Source organism: Psammomys obesus, unplaced genomic scaffold (assembly GCF_907164565.1).
Source record: "Psammomys obesus unplaced genomic scaffold, mPsaObe1.curated_primary_1811, whole genome shotgun sequence".
NCBI lineage: Eukaryota > Metazoa > Chordata > Mammalia > Rodentia > Muridae > Psammomys > Psammomys obesus.
In genome coordinates this window covers 10,377,461-10,396,867 of record NW_026585797.1, presented here as the reverse complement: position 1 = coordinate 10,396,867, position 19,407 = coordinate 10,377,461, and the positions used below count along the sequence as shown (strand labels likewise).

At 38.1% G+C, this 19,407-nt stretch overlaps 1 protein-coding gene across 7 annotated transcripts in view; it reads left to right on the top strand.

Moving 5' to 3' along the window:
- The window catches only part of Lingo2 (leucine rich repeat and Ig domain containing 2), a 1,311,965-nt gene that overhangs the window by 772,673 nt on the left and 519,885 nt on the right, over positions 1-19,407 (top strand). The gene's annotated exons all lie outside the window — the stretch shown is intronic.

Genomic DNA, 19,407 nt, shown 5'->3' with positions numbered 1-19,407 from the left:
AAGCAATTTCAGAACATTACGCTATCCTTATAAGCTGAAAATGTTTCTTACTTCTTTTGTTCTAAGGAAAACAATTAGAATAGACAAAGTCATATATTATTTTGAATAAATGCTGATAAGGGTTAAGCACAACATAATCCATATGCTGTTGCAGCAACAATTGGCCTTCATTATGAAAGAAGTACTTTCCCTGTGAGAGGGCAAATTCCAAATCATAACTTTTATTTCACAGTCATCAGTGGAATTCAAAGCTTCAGATTAATTAAGAAATACTTCATACATTCACACATCCTATTTGAATTATACATATCAGAAACATCACTATTTGGGAGCATCCAAAGCATGGTTTACACAGAGATGGCCCTGGTTCTACTCTGTTTATAATTAGGCAGGTCTCATGCTGTCACAAGAAAACAGAATGGGAAGAAGAAAAAAAATGTTATTTAAAGGAAATGTCTACAATCCCAGGTTTTTATTTTAATATTCTCTTTACATTTTTATTTCTTCTCTGCCCCCTCAAAGTCTTTATGGACTTGGAAGAAAGTTATAAATGGAAGACTGAGAGAACAGAAATGTCCAGGGAAGCATGCCAAGGCCGCAAATGAGGCAGTCCTGTATAGAGACAATGCCTATGTGCGCAGTGGCTAGAAGTCTGTGAGCAGGCTGAGCCAGGCCACCTCTGTGGTTAGTAGGTTTAATCTCACACTTAGTGCTGGCATGTGAATTTAATAGGTCTTTCTCAGCTTGCTCACCTTTAAAAAAACAATAGAAGCAATGAAACCCTAATCAGCTGATACCACATTGATGAGCACAATGTTTGTGTCGCACTTCGCACATACCTAGCCTAAAGTCAGCAGACCTCAGCACATGAAGCCTACATAAAACATGCCTAAAACACACTGGCTGTAATTTTAAATATGACATGCCTGAGGATTGAGAAGGAAAGTTGAAGGTGAATTTCTTCTAAAATAAGGAAGTAAGAGTATAAATCTACTTGGCAGAGTCTTTAAAACATAACATATCTACCTGGCAGAAAGGATGAGCCGCTAGCACATGTAAGGGATAGCAGAATAAGGAATTAGGGAGTATGAAGAAAAAGTAACAGTGCATAGGATGGAGAAATAGCTCAATGAGTCTCTTGCCTAGTCTGTGCAAGGACCTGATTTTCACACCATGCAGTGATGATGATGATGATGATGATGATGATGATGATGATGATGATGATGATGATGATGATGATAAAACAACATGATGCAGGGCAGGAGCTATGCAAATAATGTAATATTATATCAGTAGTTTGGACATAGTTGTAGGAAGGGTGGAATGACGTTCGTGGGTTATAATAAAAGGGAAGCAGGCCTTGTTCGTTCGAGTCTGTCACACAGGCAAAGCTTGAAGTAACGATTGTATTCCTGTTAGTGCAGCCTCTTCTCAAAGCCCTTCTCTTGTACTATGGATTTTATTTTATTATTATGCACTCTGAGGAATACACCCATCTTTTCCCTTCTTGGCTCTTGACTTTAATTGCATCCTGCACTCCTGCCTTGATTGTGATTGTATGTCTGGACCATTTTTCATTTTACCACAAACACAGTTTGGCTGCTGATTAGATAAGTGAGGATTTCCTGTTAGCACACTAGAGGAAAGTTTAGGTTTGTCTTCAGGGTACTTGCATGAGCATTTTGACAGAAATCATGCTAAAACAGATTATTTTGTAACTCAAGATTTAAACATAGTGTATTGAATTTACATTGCTATGGGATCATTTGTATCAAAGGTGCCTTTTAGAGTATAAATAAATCTACTTGAAGAGTTTTATAAGACAATATACATACAAAGCTTGTGTTCTAGAAAAATTGTGAAGTCAGAAATACTACAAGTATTCAAGTCCATTGTTTCCAAATAAGCATGTCCCTCCAAGTCCTCCAAATTGTACCTATGCAGCAAGAGTAATGATGTTCCTACAGCGAAGAAGAAGGAAGTGTTAGCAGATTAGAAAGTGGAAACAAACTAAGGCTCGTAAAGATGTCTAAAAGAATACTAGAACTATCAAGGAGAAGAAAAAATTATTGGAGCAGCCACTAGTGCTGACTGTCAACACTAACAGCAGCGTTCTGAAATTCAGGGGAAGAAGCTGAGAGGTGTCAAAGATGCTTCACATTATGTCTGGCAGATGGTTAAGCAGTATTTTTTCATTAACCAATTCATCTGAAGTTCTTTCATCTAGATTAAAATTGTCTCAAAGGAAAGAAGAAATTTCAGATATGTTTGTGATCCTGTATTTGGGGGCAAATCCATTTTCTATGATTTCTGTCAAGTACAAAAACCTATTTAAAAGAATTAACTGTGATAACTCACTGCTTTGAATTGATTCCTTTTGCAGTATTGCTTCCAGTGTTTTCATGCTATTTCATCAACTCAGGCAGCTTTATCTTGCAGTTCCATGCCAAATCTATAAATACACAATCTGCATATTTCTTATACCTATATGTACTGTGTATGTTGAAAAAATCAGTATATTTTAAAAAGCAGCATCCAAGGATGTGCATTTGTTGTCAATTTGCCAATCTTACTCTAATATTCGTTTATTGTCTCTTCATTGATTTTTTTTTTACAATACATTCTTCTTCAGGGAGTCTATTCACTCATAAATTTGGAGTTTACTGTTTCAAAAGTGTGTGTGTGTGTGTGTGTGTGTGTGTGTGTGTTGTGCTGATCTGTCTTTGTCTTTTTGTCTGTCTGTCTAAATTTCTTTCTTGGGAGGAGCAATGGAGACACTGCTTAAAATTAAGCAAAAAAGTTGAAAAGCAATTTTAGTAAAATATCACAGAAGAAAACTGGCAAAAATAAAGGAAAATGATGTGTGTTCTACACACTGACGTTTATTATGTCTTAATCATAGATTTCACATCATGTGTGTCACACCCATCAGCTTCCGAGTAACAATACCTCTGTTACTCAAGAAGGATGTTAGCATGGCTTTTGTTGAGCCTGTTTCCAAGCTCACATGTGTGTCACACCCATCAGCTTCTGAGTAACAATACCTCTGTTACTCAAGAAGGATGTTAGCATGGCTTTTGTTGAGCCTGTTTCCAAGCTCTCATCCTCTCTTAATCTTCCACTGCTCTGACTTTGCAGTTCCAAACGTGAATGTAACTATAGTAAAAACATAGACGAGTTAATGTACAATACCTACATGGTTCAGAGAAGCCATCAGAAGAATTTTTGAATGACACCAAGTGAGAAAAAGAAATGTAGTGGCATTGATTCTTACATAGACTCAGGAATTTCTTTCTATCACATCCATGGGCACTGAAAGTAGCTGCCAGGGAGTATTTACAGCAGCTTAACAGGCGCGTCAGTGAAAACAGAACTCAGCTCAACACACATGGGGACAAAATCAGGTTTCATTTGCTATACATGTGCATTAGATAACATATCTATACATATGTATTAATGTGTGTGCATATGTATGTATGTGCACACACACATATATTGTTTATCTTTGAGTTATATCTTGAAACTGTTGTAGTGTTTTACTTGTTTCATTCTGATAATCAGACAATTCAATAAGACTATAGAGATGGATGTTGCATCAAATACAAAACCTTTAATCTGCTTCACATACCTAAAACCACGCATTGAATTCCACCTACTTTGCATACTTAAAAATATTGTTTCTTTATAGTATGAAACAGGAGATCATGAAATTATACATAAAATATCACTGGATTTTGTATTTTTATCTCACTATCCCTACTAACAAACGGAACTTCTTGAGAAAAAGAAATCTTTGTTTTTGCATTTCATACTCTTAGTACCTACGCCATAGAAGATGCTGCAGAAACTTTGAAAAGTTTCAGTGAATGCAATGTGCAAAAGTAATTGTATATTGTTATTTGAAATTCTTATGCTAATGTCACCTGTTATTTGTTATCTGCAGCTTCTGTTCATTATTAGTATTAAATTCTAATAACAATATTTCCCATTCTATTTATTTCACATAGCTATGTATACCTTTCAAAGTCTTATGCAACACAGCCACAATGCCTGTGCCCTTTTTAAAACAGGGCACAGAGACCTGTTTTACGTTTGCTTTTCTGACTTAAATTCTGCTTCTTCTCAAGCGGTCAGTATGAGCCACATCTGGGCACTTACAGTTTTCTTCTGCCTCATGTATCTAGTAAATTTCTCCTCATATTTCAGAAGTCATCTTGGGCATTTCTATGGTCTTAAAAGCTTTCTTGATGTCTAGATAAATAAGAACTACTCCACAATCACTTTCTCAATTTATTAAAAACTTCATAGAGTATGTTCCCAGAACAGTGGTTCTGTAAGAGTCTAAGGAATACATCAAAAGAAGTCAGGAAACAGGAAATATCCTAGATTTTAAAATGAAATGGAAAATTTCTCTGTGTGTGGGTTTTAAGAAACTGAAGTTTCAGCATAAAGAATACAGATCCTCTTCTGTATTTATGTTCATTGTGACTTTTCGTGAGTAATCTTTAATATGCAGTATTTTTCACATGTGTTTTTTTGGAGTTTTCACATAACACTAAGCACAGGCTGGGAAGTGGGCATTTTACCAAACGTACTTTGGAAAAGCCTGTTCTATTACTTTACTTACTGTTTCTTAAAACCTGTGAACTATGTGAGTCCTGACACTGTGTAACACCCCTCTGTTCCTCTTAGTGAGAATATGGTTTTCATACTAAATTTGTTTCCAAATGAAACTATTCCAAATCACACATGCACATAAATATGGGGACAGAGCAACACCTGTCCCACTTCCGTTCACAGGTTCTCGTGTGCATGACCGAGAAAACAGCGAAACATTTGCATAAGAGGAGCAATCCCTTTCTAGCGTAACATATCTTAAAGAATTACAGGTGTCCATCATCACAGAATAATCCCCTTGTTAATATTTTTCAAGTTAATATACACTAAGCATTAACGTATGTATAAAAAGTATATGTACTCAACATTGGTAATTATTTCATTTTGGCATTTCTTGCCAACATTATCAGCTGAAAACCTTAATCTTATATTTAAATCATTTAATATAAAAGAAGGCCACATCATTTCACCTGCACATAATTAAATATTTAAAGTATTTAATAGGCATAAAGACATATCAGCATGTGTATTTTGACACAAATTTAAATGCTATGTAACAACAAATGTTCACATAGACTGATGCAAAGCGCTTACTTTTATGTTGAGCAAATACGCAAACACAGGCCTTAGATTTGTGGTTACTTCTCACCCACTCTAACCTGATTGCTTACATTGCTATGGTTTGCTTCCATAACGTATTTTAATGAGCAGTTGGTTGAAAACAGCCTACTATCACTTCAGCTCACTCTAACCCAATTGTAGGCAAGACAAGGTGTGTGTGTGTGTGTGTGTGTGCATGTACGTGCGCATGACCGTGTGTGTTTTGTGCATGAATGTTGTCCAGGTGCAGATGCGTATTCTTGTACTTCCTGCAAGTTCTCACACTGAGCCTGCAGCTAGGCTGCAGTCAGCAACTCTCTAGAACGTCTGTCTCTGCTTGCCATGGTGCTGGATAAAGGACAGTGTGTCACCCCATGCTTGGCTTTCTGAACTGCTTGAATCTGAACTCAGGTACTCAGACATGTGAAACAAGCTCTCTGGCCCACTAAATCATCTTTCCAGCACCAAAACAGAAGAAATTCAAACAACAAATTTACTTTGTCAGGAAACAGATAATTTTCTTGATTTAATTCACTTCTAATTGGCTTTAATTTATTTTAACATTTGTTTCAAATTCACTACCATACTCTTTTTTTAAAAGTAATTAACTTTACATCCAAATCATAGCACCCTCCCTCCTTTCCCCCGGGTTCCAGCCTCCCTCCATTTTACCCCTCCCCTTTTTCCTATTCCTCAGAAAAGGGGAGCCAGCAACCCAACCCACCTCAACTCATCAAGTCACATCAGGACTGATTATATCCTCTTGTCCAGTGATCTGGTGAGGCAGCTCTGCCAGGGGAAAGTGATCACAAAGCAGGCAAAAGAGTCTATGTCGGATACATACCCCATTCTCTTTACTAGGGAGCCCACACAAAGCCTGAGATGCTGATCACATACATCTGTGTAGGGGGCCTCGGTCCAGTCCATGCATGGTCCTTAGTTGATGCTTCGATCTCATCAAGCCACTCTGGGTGGGCCCTGGTTAGTTGGCCCTGTTAGTTGTCTTGTGGAGCTCCTGTCATCTCCAGATCCTTTTAGCTTTCCCCCACTTTTCCACAAGACTCTCTAAGCTTTGCCCAATCTTTGGCTATGAGTCTCAGCATCTGCTTTGATCTGCTGCTGGGTGGAACCTCTCAGAAGACAGCTATGCTAAGTACTGTCTGCTAGCAGAGCAGGGTTGGCTCTCTCCCATGGGGTGGGTCTCAGGTTGAGCCAGATATTGATTAGACATTCCTTTTTTTTTTTGCTTGTTTTATTAAGCAATTAATTCAATTAAAAGTAAAACATGAACAAAAAAAAATTGTGTGTCGATGATATCCCACATTCTAAATACTATTTTCTTTGTATTAAGCAATAGCCTGAAATATTTTGTTACAATTTCAATTTTATTTCCTTCCTAATTCTATTATGCTGTATATCACATCAGTATTTTTTATCATTTTAAAATATAGAAATAGAGCATTTTTGAGGATTATGCTCATATTAAGGACACTTTATAAAATAATTTTATTTAAAACACAGGAGACTCAAGTTCCTTCACACTGTTAATTAAGTGATTAAAATCATAAAAAGAATGAACGGACCATTTGAGTATTAGCAGCAGTAATCATGTCTGTGCATTAACTTTTAAAAAAGATTAAGTGTGTATGTGTGTGTATATTAATAGGTGCACATGAGTCTACATTCCTACAGAGGTTCCCCTCAAGTTAGGATTATAGAAAAATGTAAATTATGTTACTTGTGTTCTGAAAACTGAACTCAGATCTTCTGCAAGGCATGCGTACTAGTAACTGCTGAGTCATTTCCGCAGCCTGTTGGTGTTGGACGTTGGACGCAGAGTGGATAGCTTCCTGTTGTCCCTCTTTTCTTAAAAAAAAAAAGAGATTTATTTATTTTATGTATATGAGTGCTCTATTTTTTGGTACACCTGCATGGCAGAAGAGGGCATCAGATCCCATTATAGATGGTTGTGAGCCACCATGTGGCTGCTGGGAATTGAACTCAGGACCTCTGGAAGAGCAGACAGTGCTCTCAATCACTGTGCCATCTCTCCAGCCCCTGTTATTTGTCTTTTAAGCACCAATATGCATTATTTGGAGAACTGATTGACTGGTAAATGTTAATCTGCTAGGATGGCTCAGTGATTACTATTTTTTAGTATGACTACATTTGTAAAAGAAATGTTCACCTCTACTTTGAAAACTACCTGTCTGTGCATACCATGAATAACAACGTAAAAGCTAGAAATTTTCCTGCTTTGTCTGCCGTTGGCCTTGAGAGCCTTTGCTAATAAAGCTATATTTCTCTGTTAGATAGCTTTGAGACACAGGGAAGAAAGTCCAGTGCAGAACCTAGCAATGCATTATAGAGACTGTCATCATCCTTGTCTCTCAGCCTACAGTATCCAGCAAAGCCATTAGAAGGACAAGCCCAACATTAAGAGAACAGCATGAATCTACCCTCCACTCCAACACAAGAGAACACAACCTCTCCAGTCATGGCCGCTCCAGCATGAGGTGGGAGTTCCTTCACCTGCTGGCCACACCCAGTCTGGTGAAACTGCTTCTCTTGTTGCCTTTAATCTTCTATATTTAAACCACTGAATAATCCATGTTCTCAAAACCCACACCCAGGATTTTGGCTGCATTTTTGTCACTCTCTCTTCTTCTGCTCTGGCATACATTTCTCCAGATGTAGTTTGTCACTCAGGCTAACTTAATGATGGCTTCCACCAAGGAATTACTGAAACTTTATTTACACCAGTAAACAAATTTATTATTTTTCATTTTCACAGACTTTCAACTTTGCCTTCTTTTCTGGTTTTACAGTTTTCTAAATATCTATCTGTGTCCATTTTTAAGATATTATTTTTAAAACGGGTATAGGCATTATGCCTGTGCAATTTGTGTCTGACTGATATCCAAGGAAACCAAAAGAGGGTGTCCAGTCACCTAGACCTGTAATTATATGTGGTGTGGGCAGCCATGTGGATACTGGAAATCTAACCTGGTCCTTTGAAAGAGAAACCAGTGTTCTTAACCAGTGAGAAATCTCTTCAGCTTCAAGAGTCATTATCTTTTCTTAAATTATAATTTGTATGGTCTCAAACTCTGTTTTTCCATTCCCGGCATTCCCTTCTGCATGTAGTTTGTTTATTAAGAATAGATAAAGCTGGGTGTGGTGACACAGGCGATCAAGGCTAGCCTAGTCTACAAAGCCAGTCCAGCACAGCCAAGGTTACACAGAGAAACATGTAACATGTCTCAAAAAAAAAAAAAAAAAGATGAAAGAAAGAATATATGAAACTTGAGATTTGACATTTGACAAGCAAACTGTTTCTGATTCTATAGTCTATTAATAAAAGTAAAGCAGTGTGACAGTGGCCTTCAAGTAACATTTTGGCTAGTGTTTCCGTTTAGTAGCAGGCATCATTTATTTACCACCTTCTTCTAACTCTAGCAAGACTTCGGGTTTTGTATTTGCATAATTTTTAGATGACTGTAACATGTTAATGCTGCTTTTAGTTGTCCTTGCTCCATCCTTTCAGGTTATATTTGGATCTCAATGAATTTTGCCAGTAAATAGACTACATCTCTGCCTCTCTACCCACACCCCTCTGTTCCTCAGTTCTAAATTGTATGCTCAGAGAAGCTTATCTTCTCTGCTGTTAAGCAACTCATTGATAAAAACGAGCAAGGCAGAAGAAAGAATAAAGAGCTCTCTTCTTGTTGGCATCTATTAAAAATAGCACATTGCAAATCTTCCGGTATGGCTATAATTCGCCAGCTCTTTCACAAGACATTATGGGAATACATTTCACTGCCTTCCTGTAATCAACATATGTTCATGCTCATTTTCTCAGTGTGCTTAGTGAATTCCAATAAAAAGAAAGGTTAGTCTCTATATGGATCGAATAAATGAAAGTTATGTGCTATAAGCCTGTGAACATTTTTGTAAATTTATATAATTAACTGTGAATTTAGTTTTCTCCTTTGCTTTAATTTTCTTTTATTGAGAATAGATTTTTCCTCACTTAAGATATCCAAATTGTGCTTTCCCTGCCCTCTATTCATCTCGTTTCTTTCCCTGCTCCCCTTCCATCTGGGGTCACTCCTTTTCTATCTCGAAGAGATAGAGAAAGAATAGGCTTCTAAGAGATAATAATGAAATATAACAAAATAAAATATAATAAAACAAGATCATCACATCAAGATTAGACAAGATGAACAGAAAAAAGGGGGGCTCAAGAGAAGGCACAAGTATCAGAACGAACCCACTGTTTATTTAGGTTTAAGTCAATAATGACACAAAGAGATGCTATTAATTTTTTTCAATAAAGGAAAACCTAACAGTTTTGATACCATACACTGTAAGAACTATACCATCTAAGTTGGGAGTTTGTTTCATTTATTTTGCTCTGTAGTAGCAAAGGTTAATTCATGCCTTGTGCATGCCAAGTAAGTCTTCTGCCTCTAAGCAGAGACTCGGTTTCCAAATAAATTTTTATTTTATACTTTGGTGAAAAATGCCAAATGACCAACTTACTTCTGTATTATTGAATTAGTTGGCTTAGTTTTATTTTTTTCTCTACTGTTAAGTAATGCTATCTAAAGCAAATAATAAATAGAGCTAAATTAATGTAAATTAACTACAAGGTTTGACGAAAGGGTAACATTTGTCAAACAGTCAATAAATAGTAATGATGACTATGTAATGCATGAAAAGAATTGTGTCCAATTCCCGAGGCATATTTCATTAATCATTAACAGAATCTGAAAAACAAAGACATTATTCTTTTCTTTCACAGAAGCCAACCTGTTTCATTCATGTTTCCATTACTTGTCTGTGCCCCTGGAATATGGTTTTCTCTAACAATCCCATTAAATGTATTTGAATAGGATGTGAAATTTTTTTGTCACATCATTAAAGAAATTCTAGGCAATTATTCACAGAGCAAATCAGTTGATTGTTGCTGTCTTAGTTCACTTGAGTTTCTGTATCAAAATCTAAGAAAACTACATGGTACATTAATGACAGACTGGTAGTCGTAGATAGTCGCATCAGTAGATTCCATGCATGACAAAGGCTGACTCTTCTGCCTCATTCTGTCATCTGCTAGCTTTCTAGCTTCTAGCTTCTGGCTTCCTCATGGTGGAAGGACAGGTAAGTTTCCCTGGTCCTCTGTCATAAAGAGAGAAGTAATCCCCATTATGAGTGATTTGGCATTATGCTTCATTCTCTCCTAAATATTTCTTAATCCATGTATTCAGTTTCAACATAGAAATAGGTGTAGAGTGGGGAAAGGTACAATGTTGGGGACATGGAAAGTGCAGCTTTGGAAACTACTATAGTGGAGCCCTCTTCTGAAGGGTCCAACTAGGTTTGTTTCATGAAGAAATGACTCATAATCTGAATCATAATCACAGTTGCAAATCACAAAATGAAGAACGACGATGAACTATGGAGAGTGAAGGCAGATTGGAGTCAGGAAGGAACATGCACAATCAGCCTGTGATAGGGCATGATTCTCACACTTTTGTGACAATAATAGCACCTACTGTGACTGTAGTGCTGAGGGAAATAGAACTCAAAAAAGCTGTCCATCAAAAATGGCCTTTCTCCAAACCACCTACCAATTTTAGATTCTAGCCTAAAGGAATGCATACTGTAGGAGTTTGTTTGTTTATTTTAATTAGTAGTGAAATCCAATTGTATCTGCAGTGTAGCAAGATCACTGTGGCTGGTCTGTAGGGACATAACAGCATTAGAACATAACAGCATAACATAGAGAAGTGAACAAATAATACCTTAGGGGAATTTACAGAGATGAAGGACAATAGCAGTGCCCTGGAGCAGGGAATAACAAAAGGGTTTGAGGAAGAGAATGGGAGTCAAGAGAACTTTAGGAACTATAATTGGCAAGGACTTTGGAATTGACCTAATGAAGTGATGGTGCAGGGAAAAAGCCAAGACTTGTCCAGCAGAGTGCACATTAACTGAATACTTGCCCAAGGAGAAACAGATAGTAGATGTAAGGGATTTGAACCTAGTTCAAAATGTGTGCACATTACATTATACTCCCTTGAAACCCGAATTGTAATGGCCGAGCACAGCAGGATTTGAATTTTCAGAAGAAAATGGTATACTTGTACGTGTATAAGTATCACAGAGCAGATACTTGACAATGTAATGTGAATGGTTCATGGAAGCAAGCCAAGATATCATTCAGAATTTGATGTGATTGTTTTTACAAAGCACACAATACGGGGATCTTTCATTTTATTTCTATATCTTGTTTGTAAGACTAATGCTCATAAATATACTATTCGCTAACCTTGAAAGACAACCATTTCCAAATTCCCTCAAAGAATGAACAGTGTCCTTAACTGGAAAACCATATGTTTTCTGTATAATGTTGTATATCATTCATTTAACAATAACATCTATTATTTGCTATTAAGTAATGTTATTATTTACTACTAAAAATTATGATATAATAGCATTTCATATTATATATATATATATATATATATATATATATATATATATTATATGTCTTTTCCCAAAGACCAAGAGAATTAATTATGTCTGAGCATAGGTAAAAAACAGTGTCAGATGGAAGGGGAAGAGGTTCTCCCCTATCAGTGGACTTGGAAAGGGGCAGGGAGGAGATGGGGAAGGGAGGGTGGGATTGGGAGGGAATGAGGGAGGAGGATACAGCTGGGGTACAGAGTTAATAAAATGTAATTAATAATACAATTCAAAAAAGAAAAAATTAAAGACAAAAATGCAAAGAGCTCAGTGGCAGGTTCTCTAATCACCTCCTCCTGGGGGTACAGCCTTGCCAGGCCACAGAGGAATACAATGCAGCCAGCCCTGATGAGACCTGATAGGCTAGGGTCAGATAGAAGGGGGAAGGACCTCCCATATATGTGGACTAGGGAAGGGCCACAGGGGAAGAAGAGGGAAGGAGGGTAGGATTAGGAGGAGACAAGGGAGGGGGCCACAGCCAGGATACAAATTGAATAAACTGTAATAATTGATAATAAAAAACCCTATCAACCCACAAAAATGCAAATACCCTTGAATTGTGTGACGCTAAACCATCACCCCTAATCTTTTATTTTATTAATCACACTTTATTCACTTTGTATCCCCCATAAGCCTCTCCCTCCTTCCCTCCTGATCCCATCCTCCCTCCCCTTTCTTCACACATGCCCTCCCCAAGTCCACTGATAAGGGAGATCCTCCTCTCCTTCCTTCTGATCTTAGTCTATCAGATCTCATCAGGAGTGGCTACATTGTCCTCTTCTGTGGCCTGGTAAGGCTGCTCCCCCCTCAGGGGGAGGTGATCAAAGAGCAGGCCAATCAGATTATGTCAGAGGCAGTCCCTCTTCCCATTACAATGGAACTCACTTGGATACTAAACTGCCATGGGCTACATCTGTGCAGGGGTTCTAGGTTATCTCCATGAATAGTCCTTGGTTGGAGTATGAGTCACTGGGAAGACCCCGTGTTCAAATTTTCTGGTTCTGTTGCTCTCCTTGTAGAGCTCCTGTCCTCTCCAGATCTTACTCTTTCCCACTTCTTACATAAGATTCCATGCACACTGCCCAACAATTGGCCATAAATCTCAGCATCTGCTTTGATAGTCTACAGGGCAGAGCCTTTCAGAAGCCCTCTGTGGCAGGTTCCTAACTTGTTTCCTGTTTTCTTCTTTCCTGTTGTCCTTCTTCTTTGCCTTTCAGGATGAGACTGAACATTTTAGTCAGGGTCTTCTCTCTTGATTAGTTTCTTTAGATGTACAGATTTTAGTAGGTTTATCTTATATGACATGTCTATATGAGTGAGTATATACCATGTGTGTCTTTCTGCTTCTGGAACAGCTGACTAAGGATGATTCTTTCCAGGTCCCACCATTTACCTGCAAATTTCATGATTTCTTTATTTTTCATTGCGGAGTAATATTCCATTCTGTAGATGTACCACAATTTCTGCATCCATTCTTTAGTTGAGGGGCATCTGGGTTGTTTCCAGCTTCTGGCTATTACAAATAAAGCTTCTACAAACATGGTTGAGCAAATCTCCTTTTTGTGTAATTGAGCCTCTTTTGGATATGCCTAGGAGTGGTATGGCTGGATCTTGAGGAAGCGCTATTCCTAGTTGTCTGAGAACGCAGCTAATCTTGACCTTATGCTCCTCATTCAAAGGACCATATGTAAAAAAATAATATAACTACAGAAATTATTTTACAAATTACCACAAAACAACTTTTGCCATCAGGATAACCATGCCTTAAATACTTTAAGATTTTCCTCCACTATCTATACTTTCAAGTCCCTCCCTTTCATGTCTCTAAATATGGTTTCACATGCAGTGCAGTTTTGATTTAATTGAACAGGGACGGACACTGCTCACATTAATGGGATGGAACAAAAGGAGCAATAAAATATGTGTAATTATTTTAAAAGTTTATAGACCACCACAGATGGTGACAAAGCTTTGTCTCCTTCCCAAGCCTGCTGCTGTGCATAGTTATTTTTCCTGATTGTATTTTTCTAACAGAGGTAAATTGTGACTATGCCAGAGGTAGATCAAAGCTATAATTCAATTGAATCAACTGGAGAGGGTCACACAGACAATGACATTGCCCCCAGCAGAAAATATTTCTAACAAAATAATAATGAACAATCCTAATCAATATAAATATTTAACAGTATTCACAACAAAAGCACTGGATGAAGTGAGGGCCTGTGTGTTCAAGGAAGACAGAGGCAACTAACACACCTTGAGTATGGGAAGTTTGAAATCTAATTTTTGCAATCAGAGAGCTATGCAGGTTAAACTGGGTCTGTAGAAGATGAGCCAATTCTGTGGTTTTCACTGAAGTCCTTGGAGTGCTCTGGATGGATTATGACTCTTCCCTTGCTGAGGGACAGTGAAAGAATATGGCCATTATCAAATGAGCAGAGATAAGTTGTTTTGTGCTACAGAAAATTTGCCGTGCGTATGGTTAGTGACCCAGAGTTTAAACTCAAGAACCAGCCATAGGTTGAAAACAAAGGTTTAAGAAGCATTTTAAGAACGCGAGGCACTGCTGGTAGTAGTGTGACATTGGGCTTGTGGAGAACACAAGCCCTGGGCTCTGCCTTTGGCTATAGGGATGCCCATTCTCTAGGACCTGAGTAAAACTCTTTAAATGAGGAAACCACATAATCCAGGAAACTCTGTCGTTATAATTGTAATTCTGAGGCAATCTGGAGCTTATAAAAAGTTCTATAGAAAGTTAGAGCGTTATTAAGCACAACAGTAGCCTCCAAAGCAGAAGAACTGCTAAAAGACGGTGTCTTTCTGTAGGCCCTGGCATTTTTCTTTTGAGTATTGCATGTCTTATGACTTCCATTGTCAATCCCCCTTGTGTACCGACTGTAACAATGTAAAATTATATTCGTTAATTCTTACTAAGTGCCTAATCAGTGGAAGAATTGGGAGTTTACATTAAAATTCCAATTTGCATAATCAACATTGTTCAATCTAATAATTTAAATATATTATGGGTTAATCTGTTTCCCATTGCTGAGCTGTTTATTTAGATCATAGTTCCAGCGCATGGCTCCAGTGTCTGGCAAAGAACTTCATGGCCAACGGGAGGTGGGATGTGATTGGGGGAGGAGACTATGGTAACAAGAACCCCCAAACCAAAGAGAGTCCAATCTTACAATGTCCCATGATGTTCTACTTCCTAAATGCCCTACAATCCCTTGCTGAAGCTCCAACAATCAATGAATGAGCCTTTGGGGAATTGACTAAAATAATACCAACAATAGCATATATTATTTAATAAAGTTTCACCAAAGTATTCAGAGCTTTAAAACTGAACCATATCCACCACCAAAGTGCTCTTGAACCTCTATAACAAAATAGTTTGATCTCAACTAATTAAAGCCCATGAACTGATAATAAGAGAATGTAGGGGGAGCAGCCTTACCAGGCCACAGAAGATGACAATGCAGCCACTCCTGATGAGATCTGATAGACTAAGATCAGAAGGATGGAGAGGAGGACCTCCCCTATCAGTGGACTTGGGAGGGGCATGCAGTGAAGAAGGGGGTAGGAGAGTAGGATCCGGAGGGGAGAAGGGAGGGGCTTATGGGGGGATACAAAGTGAATAAAGTGTAATTAATAAAAAGAAAAAATCCTGTTCACCCAGAAAAAAAAATAATACAAAAAAAAGGGGGGGGGGAGATGTAACCAAACATTACCAGTGCTTTGGATTGTAGAGAAATTGAAATTGAAGGGACTTGTTGGACTGGCTGAGAACTTGCCTCCCCTAAAATAATCTCTTGGTTTCTGTTGCCAGCAAAGCGTGTATATGAAGAAAGGTCTTTCTTATTCCCCCGAAGGAGGAAATAAACAGAAATGTAACAAAAGCTAAGGAAATGGCCATTAGCAGGGTCTATTTATTTTTATAATCTGTAAAATTAGAGTGTTTTCATTAACTTCAGGAAGTTTAAGAAGGTCTTCAGAGTGCAAGGGGAGGGGAGAGAGCCAATAAAATTCAATCAAATCAAGGGGAGAGAGTCATACATACAAAGACATCGCCTCCAGCAGGGAAGCTCTCTAACACATAATAACAAACAGTCCTAATCGATATAAATATTTAAAAGTATAAGCAACAAAAAACACCGAATGAAGCTAGGGCTGTGTGAATTCAAGTTAGTCAAGAAAATTAACACAATTTTGAGTACGGTAAATTTGAAACATCTAATTTTTGCAATCACCGAGGTATCCAGAGAGTTGTTTATTTTCAATAAATCTCAAATAAGCAATCTGAGAAATAAATGAAAGCGTGATTTATTCTTCATCAGTGCAAGCAAATCAATAACTTGAAGTGCTCTTTTCTTCCCCGTCATTAAGGGAAGTAAAGATTATGGGGCGGAGGGGGTAACTGGAAGGTTTGAAACCAGATGAACTCTATGTTCAAGGGTCCAAGCTGGCCAGGCCAACGCTGCAGGCCGTGTGTCTCAACCAGCAGAGCCTGATGGTGTTAACAACCCGGGAAATGTAACCCTGTCCGCCAAGTGAGGTTCCCCAAGTGAGTTTTCCAGGAAGCCCCTAAAGCAATTCCAATGTTCACGGAAGTTTAATAACAAATAATGTGGTGTGGATCTAAAGTCAGTCAGAATAACAGAGTAGTAGATTTCACACTTCTCCATTAACAAAGAACTCCCGATTTTAACTGAACGTGGAAACTTGTGGAAACTTCCCCCATGGGGACAGTGAGCTTGCGCATCACCATGTGGTTGAAAAGCTGCAGTTGTGAATTGTGAAAGACAGGCTGCTTGAATCTCACCTCTAGGTCATTTTCATTCAAACCCTTTTATAGGTTCGGAATTAATATGTGAGCTGTGAAACCCTTAAAATGTCCTGTCTCGTTTGAAAGGAAGATAGAAATAACACGCTCCTGTTAATCATTGAGGCGCAGGTAGTCTGCTTCAGCTGATTGGTTTTGTCTGGGCGTGATCCCACAGCAGCTCTGGATGCATGGTGCACAGTCCCCTCAGATATTTGCACCCTGGGATGCTCGATACGAGGGTAAATCACCTATGCTTTCAGAATATTTTATTTCTTTCCTACTGTGGTATAGCAAAGGACAAAATTACAATAAATTCTGCTTCATGATCTTCCAAGCATCTATCTTCTTATGAAGATAGATCAGGTATCCCAGCAGACTTAGCATGGTAGATTGTCTTCGTAGCGAGAGAAGAACTGAAGAAAGCAGAAACAACGAGTGAAAAACAGATTAATCACTGTAAGGTTGTAAATAGGAGACAAAAGAAGAGGGAAAAAAAAAAGATTCCCGCTGTGGAGTCTGAAGCACCAACCAAGGGCAGCACATTGTCTAGACCAAGTTCCTCTACTTATAAGCAGCCAATGGGCATCTTAGGCTTCATGTGGGCCCACAAGTTAGGGCAGTGGAGGAGAGCTCTGACATGGACTATGTTGCCTGCTTCTTGATTACTTCCCCCTGATGGACCCACCCTACTAGTCCACAGGGGAGGAAGACAAACTCAGTCTTCATCCTGAATAGATGAGGAAGGGTGTCTGGGTATGGTGAGCTTTGGGGAAGGGTATGCGAACTGAGGGTGAGACTGGGAGGAGAGGGGGAAGGAGCCTATGACCAAGATATAAACTGAATTAATAAGAAAATGAAAAAAAAAAGACTTCCATCCTATTACTTCAGATTACCCTTTTAATGAGTATACATGGATTGAATGGAACACAAGGAACTTCACTGTCATGTCAAGGGATTTGTTCAAGACTTTTTTGTTATCCCCCATCCTCTGGACTTCTGGGAAAGTCTGGTAACAACTTCCACTTTGGTGACTGGATTTCAGCATGAGTAACTCCATCATACTATTTACTTGGATCTATTCATTTCCGATGCAAAATATTAATACAAAGCAATAACCATCTGTGCTTTATTTAGCATGTATTTAGCAGAGCTTAAAAGGTTCCTAGTAATTATAAGTCAAAAGGAAGTGGAAAAATAGGAAAGACTTGTGAGATCAGCTGCATGGGGTTATTAAAGATGAAGATTCTCATAGTTGATAGGTTTAATTTTGAAAGCACAGAATATTCCAAATTCTACTGAAGAATTAAGAAATATTTCCCAGAAGTGCATGTATTTGTTCCAATAAAGCACATTTGTTACTTTGTGAAACTATACTCTCCATATTCCTTTACGAGTGTCTTTCATTTAATAAATATAAAATAATCACTTATACATACATCTTTAATACTCAAGAAATTTCTCCAGTATTCTAAATTACAGATACACAATCTACAAAATGCACATACTAGACAGTATATTTTTGCTCTTAAAAACAAAAAACTAACAGGGGTTTCACAGATAAAAAAGCACGCTGCCAAGTCTGGTAACCTGAGTTGATCCACAGAAGTCATATAAAGCTGGAGAAAGAGAATTGTCACTCCTTAAATTTGAAATCTGGCCTCCATGTGATGCTTTTGCATCACACACACACTATAATAAAGTTTAAAAAATAAAAATTAAGAAAAATTAACGTTTCAAGAAAAACAGGTTGTCACTGCGAGGTAAAGAAGGCATTTGTGGTATTAGATTATCCCACTGAGGATTGTATCCATCAGGGTATGCTTCATGATGCAATCATAACAGATAATGCAAAACCCAGACTCTAACAGCAGCTATACTTATTGATAGAGGATTGTACACACAGAACTTGTAATCGGGTAAGGATGTATGGAATTTCAGAAAAGTCACTCCTAGAACTTACCTGGTTTTTAAGACAAATTGAAGGAGACAGTAGTTATTTATACAGTAATTATTAATATGTTAATGACACCACAGTAGATGTTAAAGTCTGGTAAAAGAGACAAGTGGACATAAAAAGTCACAAGGCCATAGAATCAGGAAAAAAAGAGGAACATAGCCCTAACATGTCCAGAAAAGCCTTCAGTCAGCACTTGATGGACAGCATGCAACAATGCCAAGAGGATCCTGACATACTGAGCATTTGTTGATACTTGCCTTTCTTCTTTCCCAGACTATCTTCTACCTCTGGCTCTCTGTCACACATCCAAACATGGTCAGGACTAGTGATCTTTAATTTAATAGTGAAGATTTTTTCAAGTTAAAACATCATCACGACTTGTCAACAGCTGGTGTGTTAGCAAGGTTTTCAGAGCCAACAATGAAGAAAGATAGAATGGTAGATGATGATGATGAAGAAGATAGATAGATGATAGATAGATAGATAGATAGATAGATAGATAGATAGATAGATGACATATTAAGAGATAGATAGATATATAGGTGATAAATTACAAGAAAGGACTCACATAATGACAAAAGGCAAGTCCATGGCCTACCATCTGCAAACTAGAGGATCAAAAATCTTGCAGAATAATGCACTACAAGGTGAAACCTAAGAAACATGAGAACACTGATATAAGTTCTAGAGTCCAAAGGGCAGAGAACTTATACATCTAAAGTCCAAGAGTAGAAGTTGGCCTTGTACAAAAAGAGAGAGACTGGGAACAAGATCAGAGCAAGAGGCGGAGTTAAAGGAGGGAGAAGGAGAAGGGGAAAAAAAGCACAGATGAGAAGAGAGGAGAGGAGAGGAGAGGAGAGGAGAGGGGAGGAGAGGA